This window comes from Salarias fasciatus, chromosome 1 (genome assembly GCF_902148845.1).
Source record: "Salarias fasciatus chromosome 1, fSalaFa1.1, whole genome shotgun sequence".
NCBI lineage: Eukaryota > Metazoa > Chordata > Actinopteri > Blenniiformes > Blenniidae > Salarias > Salarias fasciatus.
In genome coordinates, this window is record NC_043745.1 from 20694826 (window position 1) to 20713600 (window position 18775).

Consider the following 18775-nt stretch of genomic DNA (forward strand, 5'->3'; position numbering starts at 1 on the left):
TTGTCTGGCTGGTGGCATTAAACTCCAGTCTGCGTCGTTCCTTCTCAGCCATCATGCATTTGATTTGCGCATTTTTTATAATGCACTTTAAATATGTAAATCATCCAGATAAGTGGTGCTTTTCTGAACAGACTTTAAAAGCCGACGTCTCTCAACACTTTTAAAGAGAACAAATGGTTCCAAATGGGATTTTATGTCTCCTAATACAATTTTTTTGTCATCGGTTTCAGTTAAAATACTAAATATGACAGGACCCGCATTAGCCTCTCTATAAAGGGCACGACTCAGCTCATCAGACTCACACACACACACACACGCACACACATTCACATGAACACACACACGCGCCCAGCACTCACATTCAACAATCTCGTCTGGCTACTGCACTGAGACTAATGGAAAGAGAGGAGAAAAGAGGAAGGAAGCAAATAATAATCATTTGTTTACTGTAACAAAAAGGGGCTGGAGCTGGAGGGGGAAATGGACTCTTCACAGACAGACACTGTTAGTGATTGAGGGCAAGAGGAGGGAGTGAGTCAGTTTAATAGAAATGCACCCGAGTGTGAACAGAGCAAAGCTCTGTCCATCCCGAGCTTTGAGAGACAGCAGCTTCCCATCAGGTCCCCCACAGCAGAGTGGAAGCTCGGATCTAAACGGGACTCGGATGGGAATCTGATAAGACCGAAGAAGAAAAGAAGAAGAAGAAAGGGGATAAAAGATAAAACCAGAGAGGACTGTGAATGGACAGTTAGCACAGCCCTGACTTCTCAGACAAATGGAGATGGGGAGAGTTTAAAAGCAGGAGAGGAGGAGGGATGTGCAGGAGGCATTAAAGAGCACTTTGTGTTTTGATAAAGGCAGTCCTCTCATTTTGGACGTCAAAATCTTCGTTGTCGGAGTCTGTGTTCGCCCCATCGTCCCCCCACACCGTCGGGATGCCCCGGTACGACACCACCCTGTTCCCTCCGAGGTTGAAGCTGCCCCCGAGGCCGCCGAGGCCGCCGCCCGCCTCCAGGGAGGGCAGCTTGATGAGCGCGCCGGAGCGCAGCTGCAGCAGCAGGAAGATGCCGGCGAAGGTGGCGATGATGGCCATGCAGCTGAGCACGGCGATGGTGATGGGCAGCCGGGAGCCGAGCTGGAGCTGCGTCTTGGTGTTGCCCGGGCCCACCATGAAGCTGCCGGGCGACTCGCGCATGTACTGGTTGAGGTGCAGGCAGGTGCCGGAGACGGGGTCCAGGGAGCTGTGCGGAGGGCAGGACAGGCAGGACTGGGGGCTGAGGCTGCTGCAGGTCAGGCAGGGCGGCGGGCAGGGCAGGCAGGCCGGGACGGACGCCGGTGATATAAAGTTCCCCACGGTGTAGTTGAGGGGCTTGGAGCCCACCGAGTAGCCTGCCGGACACTGTTTGACGCAGCCCAGCTGGAAGAGGTAGTAGCCAGCGTTGCATTCTGTGTGACACAGAAAGAAATGAGAGCAGCTGTACACATCCTGCAACAAGCGAGGCGTCGCAAAAACACAGAACCAGCAGTCCTGCTCAGCCAGTCAGCAGTCCGAGAGCACAGAGACATGTCGTCTCACACTTCTCATTTCACTCAGTGCTGCTTGATTGGAAGTGAGAGACAAAGTTTAAAGGAAACTTGTGTTTCTGGCTTCTCGTACTTGTCCCCACAAAAAAATGTTTGCATGTCTGTATATGCTGAGTTCAGCGTGTTTAAACCGGCAGACTTATTTCTATATGCAGCAGATCCAGATGCGGACCATTGCCCACAATGACAATTAGCAGACTGTGGGCGCCGTGGCTAACAGAGCTGAAAACAGGAGACTCGACAGAAGGAGAGAAATCTCATTTACTGCAGCGTCTTGTCAAATCACCCCAGAAGTGAGATGAGTGGATGTTGTGAGTCCTAATCAAGGTACCGTGTGAAACAGGATGTATGATAACACACGGCGGGACACAGAACGCATGATTATTGTATCAAATTAATGGTGCCTCTGCATGCCAGTACCGCTGACGGCCTGTAGGGGTCAGAATGTCACTGTTTCAGGCTGGAAGTTGAACTTAAGTGAGTTGGTACTGAGAGGCATCCTCAGACCTTGCCTCAAGCTGTATTTCTATTCAGTGGGAGGCAGCAGTAGAACACCACTAAGCTTAAATTAAGTTATTAAAAAAAAAAAAAGAGTGTCCTTATAAAAACACTTTGATCTCATTTAAACTTTGATCTTCTTTCGATATTTCTATCTGGGACTTTTTTATCTGGGACGGCGCCATGAAGCTCACGGTGTAGACACACAATATGAGCAGACTCAGCTGAACACACACAAGATAACACTTCACAATATTAAATACACACAAAGCAGCAGCCTCACCGATGCATATCTGCCTCAGATCCAAGGTCTTGCAGCTGTCATTGGCGGGCTGAGGCTTGCTGGAGGAGCTGGAAGATGCTGAGCTGGTTCCGTACAGCACCAGGACGAACTGGGTCAGAGTGCCTGAGCGGAGCAACACAGATGGAGGAAATAATGAAATTAACCGGGGAAAAGTAGGCCTGTCTAAAAGAGAGCGGCTCCCACTCTCCAGAGAGGGAGGATTTTTTTTTTTCTTTAAAAAGTATCTTCCTATCATTCTAGTCTAGTAAATTTTGATCATCAAGTGCCAGGAAATGACTCCTTGATATGAGCTGCAAATTTAAAGACACTCTCTACTTAACAAGAGTTATGAAGTACGCGTCTCACACAAATCATTCAAGCTTAAGGCCTTGGGAGAGATTCCACTTTAGTAAATCACACCTCACTGTGGGTGGAGGTGTGAGCCATTGATCTCAAGCTGCTTTCAGTATTCTCTATCTGAGCGTCGCTGTTATGGATGAAGCGACTATGTCCACATATAAATGGCTATTGGTGGATGATCCAAGGGCAAACAGAAAGAATGAAGCTTTCTTTTCACTGCTTCGTCACGTTTCCCACAATAAACAGAAGGATTGTTGCGGAGATGAAGAAGAGAGCGAAGGCACTCGGAGGCGCCTCTTGATCTCTGCTGTCCTGACGCTGACCTATAAGCCCAACTGTAGACGCAGCAGATTATCGTAGGTTAAGTAACAGTCAAAGCGGGTTATTCAACGCTTTCCTTGACGGCCTCCTGGAAGAAATCCGGAGTTATCTTCTAGCTTTAACGCCGTCAGGACAACCCGGACATGTGCCTTGCTTATTTATCCAGATCGCTGCTTTACCGTAGTCACTTGCGCCCGCCACGTTCTCGATCTCCAGCGTCCACGCCCCGGTGGGTTTCTCGTCCCAGGAGTGGGTGGTCATGAAGGCCCAGTCGTTAAAACCCTCGGACGAGTAGTCATGAGGCCTGCGGTCCAACGATGATAATGAGTGCAGAACAATTCAAGAGGCCGTTTGTTTGTGCTGCTGTGTGTCCGTACCGTGGGTGGAGCAGCGTGGATCGCGTGCCAGCAGGACTGATGAGGTGGATGGCCAGGTTTCCCCTCCGGTTGTAGGACAGGGTGAGCCGGGCCTGGACGTGCTCTAACGAGCTCACGTGACTGTCTGAGCCGATGCAGGCGTCCACAGTCTTGTTTATAGATAAATGGCTGCCGATGTTCCTACGAAAAGAGACAAAACAAACATGCAGAAGACACACTGAGTCGGGGATCGGCGCAACTCGAAGGCCGCGTACCACTTGAACTGGCGAAGCAGCAATCCATCCAGGCAAACGTAACTGATAGGTTTTCTTTTTCTTTTTTTTTTTTTTTTTTCCCTGAGCTGCTGCGAAAGCCGGCAAAGGGTGAAGTTTGTGGCCTTGAACAGGATTAGTGTATCACAACCTGTAGCGTCACTGTTCTCTGTGGAAGAAAAGCACCCACCTCTATCAGCCTCCCCAACCCTCAAATCCGCTAAGAAGATTACTCGCATCCACAACAATTCGGAGGAGGGAGACGTGGCGCGTTAGCGACACAGATGTGCCCAAATTATAGACAAGATGTGGTGGGGTCATTAAAATGTACGGCTGCTCGAGGAGTCCCTCCTGGTTCGGCCCAATTCACATTTTTCAGGAAGCATTGAAGGTCCACATGCAGGAGGAACGCCGCTGACGCAGGCTGACGAGGGAAAATTAATCTGACATCTGAAAAGTGCAGTAAATTACCCGTCAATGAGTCACAGGGAAAAGCCATCTTTACCATTATTGCTGAAAGAGCCCAAATTGACAGCTCAGCCATCCTTCCACTTGTGAATATTCAGAATTCAGAGCTCCTCTGAAGATGATTTATTGCTACGAGCTGACCAGTGCAGAACGACGGCAGCGATTTAACCTCTCGAGAAAGCATCATTTGTGACTATGATGTGAGCTCGCCCTCCGTCTTCACGAACACACACAAAGAGGGCAGAAACAAGAAACTGAGGGCGAAGAATCAAGGAAATTCAGTTGTGCCTTTTCATTTTCCTACAACTATTTATTTCCTGACATTTGTCCCATAAAACCACACCAACGTTTGTTTTCTTAAACATTCTTTCAGTGTGTTCACACACATCTGGCTTGGTTCTATTTAAACAAACTCTAATATAGTTGGTTTGATCCTTCTCTGAGGAAAGTGTGAATCGGTCACATGAAAGTCTTTATCGACATCAGCAGCAGTGGAAAAAGCTGAGCGGTGCTTCTAAAGCTGCTGCGATTTAACCTCTTGGAGAACTTTGAGGCTGGAGTGCCAGCTTGTCCTCTGTTCTTACAAACACACTCAAGGAAAGACAGAGGCAGCAATACACAGCAAACAACCGACAAGCAGCAAGAAGAAATTAATCACAGAGCTACAACTTGAGGTCCTGCAAGTCTACAATTTTTCTTTTCACATTTTTTTCCAAAGAACATGAGAGAACAAGAAGTTTTTATAGTGTGTTCACTCATATCAGCCTTGTTTCTATTTAAATGAGCCTTAACATGGTCGCTGTGTTGGTGTGATTTATATGAGACGGTCATTCTAACTCCTGCATCAAGCCAGTTACTGCATCCTCTCACACTACAATTGAGGTTTTGCATTTTAATTTACAGCTAATTTTGTTTGTTTATGCATACGAGCTCAAACTTGGAGAGAATGTGTCATTTTTAGGTACATTTCACTCTCAGCCATTATAAAAGATGAAAAATGGAGTGCATAATCAAAATATTCCCTCGACACACACTTGAGTCTAGTCGCTTCCACTGGAATCACATATTTTCTATCCCTCAAAAAAACATTAAAAAAAAGTTGTTTTTATTTTTTTTCTGTGCAACGTTGCCTCGCTTGCCAGACTAATAAAGCCTGTAATGATGGAAATAAAAAAAAAAAAACCTTAAAATACCAATAGCTGGTACTTTTGGTGTGTTCGAGCAGAGAAGCTAAAACACACGAGAGAGACAGTAATTCCCCTGATAAGGATTGAAAATGTCCAAACATCAAAGATTTTCACATCTCTCTCTTTCAACGCAGAGAGAGACAAAGAGAGAATATTTGTGTTCTGTTGTAGATAAATGTTCTCTTTGTTCATGTTCAAATTGTTAAACTTGAACGAGAACAGGAAGACGCACAGGAATGATCTTTTTGTTCTTGTCCAAGTTCTTCAACTTTTAAACTTGTATTTTTTTTTTTGCTTGATCGTCTAAAGCAAAAGAAGGTAACAAGCTGCTAGACCATAAACAATTTGAAAGGTGTTAGGATTAATTAAGAAAAATGCCAACAGGTGATATTCTTTACGGAATAAACAATAGTGCATTTGCATATAATATCTTACATTAATTTTGTGTTTGTTCTTTAAAATGTCACTGACATTTTGAGAGAAAATTGGTATTTAATGGGCTAAAATCCTGAAAGTGACGGTGAAAATTAGTTTCACTTTGGACCTGAAGTTGGAAAAAAAAAGAAGAAAAACCTGGGAAAATATATTTTAATAATATTTTTTTCTAATTATGTGTGAAAAACAATGTGTATGAAAAACCACAAAGGGAGAACATTTAAGGTTGCAGCAGGAGCACAAAGGGCTCTGAATGGATAAAACGGTGGCGACGGGCTTCAGGGAAGCAGTATCCTTGCAGTAGATCATAAATTATGTAGACAGAAGGTGAGCTGCCGCCACAATAACACCACACGCGTTTAATTCAAGCCTGCATCGAACACTGGCTACGTTTAAGAATACATGTCAGAGCAACTATTCAATATATGTTTTGCTTCCACGTTTTGATTCAACGCCTGAGTGAGTGTGAAGACAAGCAGGAGTATCACACATGTAAAAGCTGCCATAAATACTTACATGCAATGTTTTTTTTTTAAAGTTGCATATTTGGAAAATGCAGATATAAACGATTCATGATTCATGGCATGTTTGAGATGATACATTTTACAAAAAGTGAGTTGTTAGATTCACAGATCTCTTGCTGTTCAAGGAGAAGAAAACAGCCAGTGTGCTTTTGAGCAATGCCTGATTTGCACATACCTAAGGAATAGGAGAAACGCCCGTTCACATCTTAGACAACCACTGATTCAACAAAAACATGTTTTCTTTTAAATCACTGTTTATGTGGCTTTTCTGAATAAACAAGGCTATTTTGAGAAACACCAAACCGTTAAACACTGCTATGCATTTGGCGGAGCAGCACGGACGATTCACGAGGGTGTTCCTCACTCATAAAAATCACTATTTAACAAGCTGAATTGGAGCTTTTCACACAGCTCAAGCTCCACGTTTTACTGATACATCTTGAGAAAAATGCGCGCGCACACACGAGCATTTGTGTCACGTTCAACATTCATACTGAAGACGGGAATTGTTGGCGACGCCGCTTTGAAACCAAGCCTGTATCCTGCTACTCTGCCTCAGAAATGTGCTCAGTGATGCATTTCTGCCAAGACCCCCTGCTTTGACACAAAAACATAAACACAAGAGTCATCTGGATTCAAACCACAGAGGCACAATCTCCTGTCAGTCAAGATAATGAACGAGTTATTTGATATCATCTAAAGTGCATTCATCATTTTACTGCATCAGTAAATGACCGGATGTCATTGTAACTGCTGTCATAACATTTCATCGTAACGGCATCTCAAACAAACTTTAGCGCTCGTTCACAACCACACAGATTCACTTGTTCTGATGAAGTTGATTGGGCAGCAGTGTCAGTATTTAATTGTTAAAATTGTTCTTTTTAATCTTCTTTTTATGGCTTTATATCTGCTCGTGAAAGAGACCAGCTTCCTGCATGTCAGTCTCAATAAGTGCTTTAGCTAAACACCTAAAACTGTAAATTGAATAACCTGCGCTGACTGCTGTTCCCAGACGCTCCCAGCCATCTGCTGCGAGCGTCTCCTCGCCGCGGTAAAAGAGAGAGAAGCCTCAAAAGTTGGAAGAGAAGTGACAGAGAGCGCATAATGAAGAGGAGATGTCAGGCTGGGTTTAGACTGTGACTCCAGGAAAGAAGGAATAGAGAGATTCAACAGTCAAAAGGAGCACATGAATTTACAAATGATTATTTCAATTTCCCCCAAATTTTCTCTCAAGCTGTGCCAAGCGCCCTCATCCACGCACGGCGACAGGCGCTGCAGCGGGAGCCCAGAGCCACGCTGCAGATGAAGACATGTCACCGCGGCAAAACGTGACGGCGCCGCTCCATACATGAACCCCTCTTGGTTGTGGAAACATCGAGATCATCTCATCATATTTCTGAATCACTTTTTCAACCGGAGTTAAACAGCACAAGGGCAACTATCAAACTGCAACTGTACTGGACGTCCTCCACAGCAGGATGCCATTTTTTCATGTAGTATCATTCTCAATATGTTCTGAATGAGACTGCACTTCCTGCAGCGTATGGTTCATTTATTTATAATTTGTTTTTCCATGTAGATCTGAGCATAATGCTAGAGTCAGCTCCAAAATGCTAAAAAAAAAAGAACAATTCCAGCTTTCTTGACGTTATAGGGAGCTGATATGATGCTTGTGCTCGCCTGCAACCTTTTGTTGTCCATCTTGTGATCAATGCAAACAAAAACAATTTAAAAATCGGAGTTATTGGCGTCCTGAAATGTGTGACCAAAGATTTCAAATGAACTGATGAAACCGTGTCAATCATTTGAAATGAAAAAATACAAAAAGATGGAAAAGCTTAGAATTGTGTTAAACTTCAATGTTGAAAGAAATCAAGAAGAACAGAAACAAGTCAAATTGCTTTTTAAAATGGTGAATCATTAACTGTCTAAGGCTCTTTAAATATGATTATCATTTCACCACAAGCGGGATTTTGTTAATTGTTTTCAAATTAATTCAAATGAGGAGTAAGATGTCTTTATTTTGATGTGATGACTCTCTTCAATGAAGTAATTTCGATGAGCTGCTGTGTGTGTGTGTGGTGTGTGTGTGTGTGTGTGTGTGTGTGTGTGAGAGAGCGGTTTACTCACTTTGGCTCATTGACCATGGCGATCACACATTTTCGCTGCGGTCCCACATTGGTCCACGTCTCTGCCAACTTCACAATTTCACTGGCATCAAGTAGACCGTATCCATATGAGTGGCTAACTGCAGGAATTAGGAGAGGGGGGGAGAAAGGAGGAGAGACGAGAATGTCAGCCAGCAGAATGTCGTATCCTCACCTCACAAGGATATTATACTGCGAGGGTCGCATTTTAAAATCTCACTAAACCTCTGTGTCCAGCTCCAGCGCCTCGCATTTCTGACGACGCTTTGATTTGGGACACGCACATTAAGTCGGTGAGCCTCAGAGGACTCTCAAACTGCGGAGAGGACTTGGGAGAGGCTGCTGTACCTTTGCGTCCGACCCCATTGGTCCGCCAGTCGTCCGCGAGCAGGTGGGCCGGGTGGGACGTCCTCACAACCAGATGTTGCATATCCCTCCAGGTCAGGTTTTTACTGCAACACGTGTCCGTGCAAGCAGATGCACAACAAGCACAGCCACACAGTAAGACTCCGGCTAACAAATCAAGCACGGAGGCACATCAAATGCACGCCGGTGACAACGCATCCCACAACCGGCACCTGCGTGCACGGCTGATTAAACACAGAACAATACAGTGAATTACCAGTTGTATTTTCCATGCTTAACATCAAATCTTCAGTCAACACAGGTTTGAACTCAATTCCTGCCCTCTGGCAAAATGTCTTGTGAAGAGTAAACCTGAGAAATCACTATTCTCCCTCTTCTTCCAGTAGTTATGCGGGTTTGAATGGAGCAGAAATGAAATTGGGGTAACATCAGGTCACAGCTGGGTTTCTACTCTACTGTGACTGAGTACATACAGGCTTTAAACCCTTAATTGCTGTTGTGAATGTAGAACTAACAGCGCTTTATCTAAAAACTTTGCTCAGTCATTTTCTCATGAAATTCGCGGTCTCTTTTTATCACCTCATTCTGTTTTTGTCACAAGACTAATTACTCATTTTCTGTGCTGTTCTGATGACCATGTTTGTTCCTCCATTAGCACTGCGTGACTAGATAAGAATGATTAATACTCGCAGCCAAATTGCAGTTTGTAAACGTACAGTCGGATGTTGTGGAAGAGGGGTTAAAAGGCAATTTATAAAATGGTATAATCAAGCAGAAAGACTAAACAAACACATGGTAACCAGCAGAAACAGACCAGACCTGGTACAAAAAATATTCTCAAAGATGACTCTATTTTCAGTGGGAGAATTTATTTATGTTCTTAAAAGTTTAAAAGTTGTGTTTAATACTGACTTTTCCACTGAATAATTTCTACACCCTGTAATGAGGTTTGTTCTGTAAAGCACCGTGTTTCCTCTTCCACAGGATGGACTGACTGTAATAAACCAAAGTAAGGGAACTGAGCAGACAGGAGCCTGAAGTGAAGCTGTGGAGTCAAAAAGAATTGCAAAGCTTGGTCAGACATACAGAAAATTTGTGATAAGCACTTACTTGGCCTCAAGGGCGAGAGCAATGATCCCAGCAGCCAGCGGGGCAGAGGCAGAGGTGCCTGTGTGGGAGTCTGTGCATTGGATTGAGGTCTGTCGTCACCTAAAGAAGATGAACACAGGAGGCTTAAAAAGATAAAATCCTTTCACCGCTGCAAAATTCTTCAATTAGTCTGAAAGTAAAAATAACCCAACGCTCAGCTTCTATTTCACTTGGCTAAAAAAAACAACTCCTTTACTTATTCACTTTTATTACTTGGGTAAATCCCCATATTAGTGTAATACAGCTAAAACCTGTCTCTTTGAGGAAAGTAAAAGCCTTTAGTCTCACCACTGCTTCACACACGTTCCCATTGGTATTTACTGGAGGCAGATATTGCATGAACTTAAGAGTGAAGCGTAGTCAGCAGCAGAATCAAACCAAATGACAAAGCTGATAGATACTCCTTTAAGACCAAACAGCTCCTGCAGAGACTCCCTCCCTGACCGTGGCTGTACTGGGCAGCTCCCAGGTGTGAATGTCTGCAGCTGCATGAATACAAAGCAAGATCGTGCAGAACCAGAGTGTTTGTCCAGAGCAAAATCCACCTCTGTAAGGGTGAAGGTTACAAGGCACGGACTTGTGAACAGTGTCATTCACCCATTGTACTCCGGAGGAGAGGAAATCATTCTACGCTACTGAATGAGACACGTACAAAAAAAATAGTTAAGATCACACATCTGCTTAAAGTGCTGACCTCTGCAGGGCATACTGAAACCCAGCTTTAAACAGAATAATAAATGCACTGCTTGGATGACTTTTGCTGGGCATTATGTATTCAGGACCTTCAGCAGCATATCCTTCTTACTTAAAATTGAAATAGATATGTGTGATTTCAAAAAAAAAAAAGGATCACCCTAAACAGACAGGCAGGTATTTGCTCCCCAGAGGTCTCACCATCTCCCTTTTACTCCAATTCTCCATTCTCAGGTTCATGAGTGACAGTACAATAAATGAGTACATCAGCGCGGCATTAAGGGAGCAGCCACATGTCATGGGGATGTCATAAGCTGTCCGTCCCAATGGGGTGACAGCGAGACGCCACATTATAGGAAGAAAGCGTGCGCGGCGATGCGTGCACGCATCTGTGACAGAGATCTTAAGTTTGTGAGCAGAATGTTAAGCAGCAACAGAAAAGCCAGATGGAGTTTCAGATGGTCTCTATTCATAATCATGTTAATGGGCCAAGACTGTATGAATGGAGACAACGGATGTACAGTCCTGCAGTGATTCTGAAAGCAGGTACGGAGAAAAAAAAAAAAAAAAAAACCCAAAAAACTGCTGATCTAATGTCAAAAATGATAATTGCTATTTCCATTCCAATCTAAGACTTAAAAAGCAATTAATCTCTGACTTAAATCTCATTATTATTTGGCTAATAGTGCAATCTCATTCCAGTGTATGTAATGCTCCACTAATGCGCCTGACGACGCCTCATTTCCAGCCCACCTCTCCCAAAGCACAAACGCCTATTTAAGTCAACACTTACATACTTGTACTGCACTTTATGTGCGAGACGGAGCCTTTGTTTCAATATCAGTGTTAACAGTGGCGCAGATGTTTGTTTTGTTTTTTTTTACCTAACACGGCTTTATAATTTGCTGAACACTTAACAAAAACCTCCTTTATTGTTATGACCTCTTTAATTACCAGACTTTGTATAAAACATCTCAGCAGCTGCTGGTGGGCAGATTGTGGATCTGATGAACTATGGAAATAAACGCTGCCATCATGATGATGATGATGAAATAGCTTACTGGAGACAAACGGGCAGAAACTTGGCACGATAGCTTCTGTGCTAAAGGTCTGTGTGGGTGAAAAAAAAAAAAAAAAAGCAGAAGCGATGAGCGATGGCGGATACTGAACACTGCAGCGGCTTACTATCTGCTTCTCGTTGAGGTTCCCGGAGCTGTAGGTGGTGGCGAGGGTGGAGGAGCACGCCTCGCTGTACCAGGGCACGTTGCCGTTCTGAGTGGAGCTGCTGATGGAGAGGGTGTAGATGCTGTTGGTGTAGCCGTCGCAGTTGCAGCTGTCCTTCTCCCTTCCGCCGTTGCCCGAAGCCCAAACAAAGATAGAGCCCAAGCCGCCACGGCCCTGAGCGACAAAAGGAGCCACACGTGATATGATTCATGTGCGCTATTACCTGGGCAACATCTCATTCAATCTTTGGATTTCAATAATAGGAGAGTAAATCAATTCAAGGGCTCATTTCAGATCAACCCGTTTGAAACTCGGCGTATATCTCAGAGCCCAGGGGGGGGCCACTCAGTAAATTACACGCTGCCTAAATATCTTAGGACAGCGATGCAATACAAAAGGCACTACATGACAACAGCTCGTCTTAATAAATCACAGAACCTCTCAGCCTTTGAAGTGCACTAATTTCCATCTGAGAGCGGCTTTATTGTATTGAGTGGCGCTGTCTCTCTACATTGATCAATCCCAGCTATGCGCCACCCACACCGCCATCTGACAGCACTGTCACCGAGGCAATTATCTTAGTAGTCAGTGTCAGCGGTTCCAATGAGCTTTATGGCACACGCCTTGAATCCTCCCGCTCCAGAACAAGACTCGGTGTTGGCGGGATAGATGTGTTTATCCGAGCAGAGCAGATGTGAGGATCTGGGGTGTGATGTGTATATTTATTAATCTGCTAACTCGTTGCTTCAGAATACATGACGCCAGCCTGATGCATGAAAACAAGAGCTGATGCACAGCAACAGGACTGATGGCTGTGTTTGTTTAACATTCAGCGCATTGTTGTTAGTTGCTGACAAACTAGTTCTCTGAATTACCCTTTTTAAAATCTCTCTGCATGTATATGCAAATAGATCGTCGGGCCTTTGGAGGCTTTTAATAGAAAATTCTTGTCAAGTAATTTAAAGCTCCAGTAACTGTTTAATTGGGTTTTTTTCAAAGCAACCTTGATTTTTTTTTTGTTTTTTTTTTCCCCAAAATAATTCATACTTGAAGAAACAGCATGCTGACTGACTGAAGCATGGGAAGATAAAAGATGACCCAGTAGTTTATGAAAGTGCCCTTTCACTCAGAAGAAATATTGAAGGGGGATGGAAAACTCAATTTCTCTCAGTGCACATTGATTCATTTTTCAAGATTTTTCCATCCCTGGTGGCTTTTAGAGGACATTCCTTTCCATTCATAATTGTCAGGGTCAAAAACGGCTTTGTTCTTCTTGCTTGTGTCCTCTCATGCTTGAACTCTCCAATTACTGACTGCTGAAAGGAAGCAAACACAGGCAGCAAATAATTTCTGCCATACACACACAACGCACACACACAGATACTACACACGCTCACACACACACACACCTCTGTAACTCCACGCAGAAAGGCTTCTTTGGCGAGCTTGGCAGGTCATCGACTGTTTTGCCGTCGTCCTCCGGGCCCCAGCTGGCACTGTAGACGTCGATGTGCTGAGGATTCAGACTGAGAGACTGGGCTTCCACCATATCTGTCACTTCGCCGTCCAACATACGCACACCTGCAGCCATGGCACCAACACACACACACACACAGAAAGAAGAAATGCTTCTCAGTGCTTTAGCATTATACACAGAAATTCATCTTATGAAATCAAAACATAAATTTGATAGCAAAGTTAAGCTCTAATTTGGAAACAACACTGATAAAAGCCATGTTGGCAGGTTAAACAGTGCATATTTTATTCAAATATTTCCTATGGATATTTAAAATCTTCAGTAGCGTGTTCAGTACAACAATAAACATGTTGAAGTGGTTTGAATCTGACACTGCTGTATTTCTACTTCAGGAGCTCCATCACCTTTCACTTTTGCAAGTTAAAAATATCTGTGGCTTCAGTCTGAGGCTGTTCTTCCCAAGTATGAAAGTACAATAAAAATATTTCAGGGTGTTGAGATAACTGAACAACTGCCAAACCTGATTCCCTGATCAAATTGTGATAAACAAGAGCAATCCAGGGAAAGAACATTTAATGATTTCCGATGATTAAATCCAAAAAGTTTCAGTTAACCCTAAACTGGAAGTTTTTGGGTGCAATAAAAACAGTGAGACAGAAGATGACGGCCGTGAATGATAGCAGTGATATTTCAGTCTGCGGCTCAGTGTGTCAGGGTACAGTAGCTCTGAGGTTTTCCCTCGCCGCCTGCTCAGCAAGGTGAGGGGACGAAGCCCCGCCGCCGTGCCGTCTGCAGACACATATTTTCACATTTGTCTGTCAAGCCGCACAAACACATCTGCATCTATAAATCTAAGCGGTGGTCCGTGGAGGGACGTGCTCTGGGTGCTTATTTGTACCCGTGGTCCTTATGAACCCCACGATGTTAATCCAGAACAATCTCCATCGATTTTCCTCTGGTGCTTGAGATGGCCTGAAAAAAAAAGCTAATGAAATGAGATCCGATGCGTTTACCGTGAAGGAGCTACTCAAGCGTAAAGCAGGAGTTTTGAAGCTGAAGACTTAAATTAAAAGATGACAGAACCATAAGACGTCTTCCTCTTTGTGCAGGGTAAAATTAGTACATCTGTCAGAGTGTAATTGGAACAGACTTGTTCTTATTTTAGGGGACGGTAAACAACTTGCCAGCGCCTAATGACAGGCTTCAAGTCAGGCTCATTTGTAATGTAAACTGAAAGTGATCGCAAGATTCTAAACGCACACAGGCTAACAGTGCACGAGGAGAACACACAGGAGGGAAGAGGTTGTCTAAACAGATTCTTTCTGCTTCAAGTCCAACACTTTCTTTGTCTCAATCATGCTCTATTCAGCGAGAGCGGTCAGAGATCGAACTCGCTCTCCCAAACAACGGGCTTCCTCCTTTGATGCGTCGCAGGGTCGGGTTACTCCGCGATGTCGTGTATAGGCTGAAGCAACCGAGCCGAAGCCCTTTGAAGTTCTCCAAAGCATCAAACAGGCTGAGCTGCCTGTGTTTCCATGGCAGCCTGCACTTTGGTGAAAATAATGTGTGATTCACACCGGAGACTCGCGTATTTCCAATATTTCTTCGAAATAACACCTCTCCCAAAAAACCTGGGACCAACACTGATTGAACATCAAGGTCGAGCCCAATTTTTTGTCCATATACAAGGCGCAGTGTTGGACACATCAAGTGTTCGTGTTGAGACATGCAGCAGCAGACATGCAGTTTCCAGACAGTCGTGGTGAAACAGGAGCTGAGATTATGAGGAGAAACACTAATTATCAGTAAATCTACAAGCCCAACCTCGCCGTATGAAGTCAACTTTGAATTACGAGAGAATGAGATTACAACGTACTATTTTTGTTGTTTCTCTCAAGGTGGTGAGGTTACTCCTTTGAGACAGGAAACCGTTCTTGTTGCATGAGCTTTGAGAAGCACGTAGAATTCAAAGAAAAGCCACTGCTGCTCGATACTGAGACGAGTCAGTTGAAACGGTTTCCGCTTGCAGCCTATCAGACACGTCCAACGCGGCCGTGGCCTTGAGGTTGGGTCAAAACCCTCAGGAGAGGAGACGCAGCATCTCTTTGGGTCGGAGCAGGGGAAGGATTTCTGTGCCTCTCAGCTCTCCTTAGCACCAAGTGGACTAAGTGTGGGAGTATATGACTTGACAGCGCTAAAACTCCCTGGTGTTGTATCAACTCAGCACTTCAACCAGCTTCCCTATCTGTTTAAAATAGCTGGAACGATCTCTGGTCCATCCGCTCCAGGTTTTGTTTCAGCTCAAACATGTCGACTTGAAGGTGAACATCCTCGGATGTGAGACAATTCAGCGGATAGGCTACAAAGCAGCTTGTCTCTGTGACTCAACCGTGAAAATACTTCACAGGAAAGTCTCCCAGCTGAATTCTGTACTCCGATTCGGCAGGTGACCATTAGGGTTGTTGATCCAGTGCAGTGGACCCAAAAAGCTCTTTTTTTCTTCCCCCCCTGGACATGGTCTTTGCAGTTAGCTGAACTATCAAACCCGTCCAGGTAATTTAAAAATGAATGTTGGGATTCCTGCCTTTTGTTTAAAATTTTGTGGGGAACAGTAATACTCAGTCATCCGACAGTTTGGACCGACGGCAGCGTTTGCGCTATCTGGACTTTTCTGTATTACAGAGCAGCTCAGCGACCAGTGAATTTCGGGTGAGTCGGTCTGCCGTTGTACCGGAATAGAATTTATATTCTTAAGCCTAACACCCTGCAATAAAATATATTCTGAATAAAATGTTCATTCTGCTGTAATTTTGAAGCGAGCGGTGCCATGAGACATACTTTTAAACCAGAGAAAGCGCTATTCTTGTGGCGCTGATGTGGAACAGAGTACATTCTTCAAGCTTTTATTGTTACTGTACTTTAGTTCTACTTTCCCAACGCACCGACGGTGAAGGTTGCAAATAAAAGCCAATTTTTCTAGATGTACCAAGGAGTCTGCCTTCTGTTTCACCTGCACCACCACGTATAAACAATTTGTTGGAAGAGCTGAACACCATGTGGTATATTAGCATTTGCCATCTGTAAGAATATTAGGGGCTACAGTTACAGCACATTGTCTGGACCCAAATCTGATCACAGCAGGAAATGCTTTTAGGACGAGACGGAGCACGCACTGAGACAAATCAGCTCCTGTAGTTGAAAGAACTAAACATTTTTATGCAAAAATCCTGAAGTTAGCGTGACAGTGTGACACATCGTCAGCACAGAAAAAAGAAACACTCAATACAAAATGTGCATTGGTAATTCGCCTGTGATGATGGGTTGCTTTATTTCTGAAAGTCGATTTGATGTTGCTAGAATCTCATCCCCACTTAAAGAAAAACAACAAAATTAAGCTGCGAGAAAAGAAATATTTCCAATTAAAAGGCTATACAAATCAACTTCACTGTGTTTTCAAACATGATAGTTACATCTTTTGAAGAACGCAAACTCAAATTATCGAAGCTGTTCTCTCACTGCAGGCACACACAAAACAACCCATTACAGACTTCAGAACACACAAATTAAGGTTTTACAATATTTTTCAACGCTCCTTCGAAGTGGAACTAATTCTGCTTTGTTTTTGTGACTGGCTGACATGAAAACAAAAAAAAAAATCTAAATCACACTGAGTTTCACTGCAAATGTTGTGATACCGTTTAAAGCAGTGTTTTTGAACTTTTACTCTTCAAGTCAGACACCCCAGCAGGACTTGATATGGTGTGTATTTATGGCACACATCACTGAAACTATCTGCTGGGGAAACACTTTACCTCACACACGACATTCACTGTTTTCACTATCAATCAATACGCCATCAAGCTTTTGGACCGACCAATTAATCATATATCTATAAATAATGAAGGTATATGTGTAATTTATAAGTCTGATTAATTTAACAGTTAAAAAAAAACTGACAAAGACAGCAATAACCATTGATTGCCTTTTTTTTTTCAACGAAAATGAAAAATCCCTAAATATTAATAAGTTCTTGAAACAGCTGTGATTAATTTACTTTTGGCTGAACTGTTTCATCTCCATCAGCTGCAGGAATTAAGCGCCAGGTTATTTGCTTTCTTGATGCAATGTGAATTAAAAAAAAATAAATAAATGGAATACTTTGGGACCAGAGGAGGATAAATTAGCAACCTGGAGAACAAAACTTTTTAAACGTTTTTGTTTTTCTGGCTTCTAATACATGGGGTGCAAACGAGGGATGATGAAACTGCATATATGTTTAAGTGATGGTAACATTTCAGTATATCGTGTATTTCACATACGTACTGTATACATGAAGGATTCATCAATTAAAACGGCAAGATCAGAGCAGGATTTAAAAAAAGACCCTGGCAAACAAGGGCTGTTCAAATCCATCCCATCTGTGACAAAGCTGCAGAAAAATCTACAGCTGACGCACTGCCTTCAACCAAACTATAAACACAGCATTTCCAAGTTTGCTATACAACATTTAAACTTTGGGGCCCCTTTTATTCCCTTTTTTTCCAACAGCACCAGCCCCACCAGACGCCTGTAAAAACACTGATTCTGCAGTTTTACTCTGTGCAATTTAAGACAATCCAGCACAACAACTCTGTCATAAACCCTTTCCTTATGAGGTTGACTTTTGCTGACACAATGTCAGAGAGGTATTAACTAAGCTGATAATTTCGTGCGTGTTCCCTGTGGCATTGAAAAGGTACTTATACTGGCCTCCTGAATGAAGTGGCCCAACGTTTGAGCGTTACATCAGCCTTGCTTTTCTTTTCATGTGTTCACAAACAGACATGGGGCCACAGGATTGTGCCATCGCTGAAACACGGTCTGGACTCTAACGACAAGCAAAACCAAAACACACACACACAGCATACTGGCGAACCCACATAACACCTGCAGTGACGCTGAAAAAGATTCAGGGCCATGCTGCGCTCGGGAAATGGACCGAAAATAAAACAGGCGCCCCAGAACAAGCCTTTCACCTGTTCGGCTGTAAAAAAAAAAAAAAAAGAAGCGATAAGATATGAAACTACGGTTTGCCTCGCTGAGATCAAATCAATCATTCACACTGCACCTCCAATCTTTGCATTGTAGGCCACTCCGACTCCACACACGCCGTTGTTTGCTACGGCTGCCACTTCTCCTGCACACCGTGTCCCATGCCTGCAGAGGAGAGAGACAGAAAGGGGGGAAAAAAAAGGTGAGAGGAGAACTGATTATCCTTGCGGGGTCATTCCGGTCGTGGACACAACATTTTCCAACGTACACATCAAACAAAGGTTACTTGTAAAATGATGTGCTTCACATTACCCTGTGATTGAGCATCAATCACTGAGAAGGACTGTTGGCCCAGACCTCTTTCAACAAATCTGAATTTGGATTTGGAAATGAAAGA

The 18775-nt window shown here is 43.6% G+C and overlaps 1 pseudogene; it reads right to left on the reverse strand.

The window, feature by feature from the left end:
• Positions 1-658: 658 nt before the first annotated feature.
• Positions 659-18775, reverse strand: part of LOC115390901 (furin-like) — a 38968-nt pseudogene continuing 20851 nt past the window's right edge.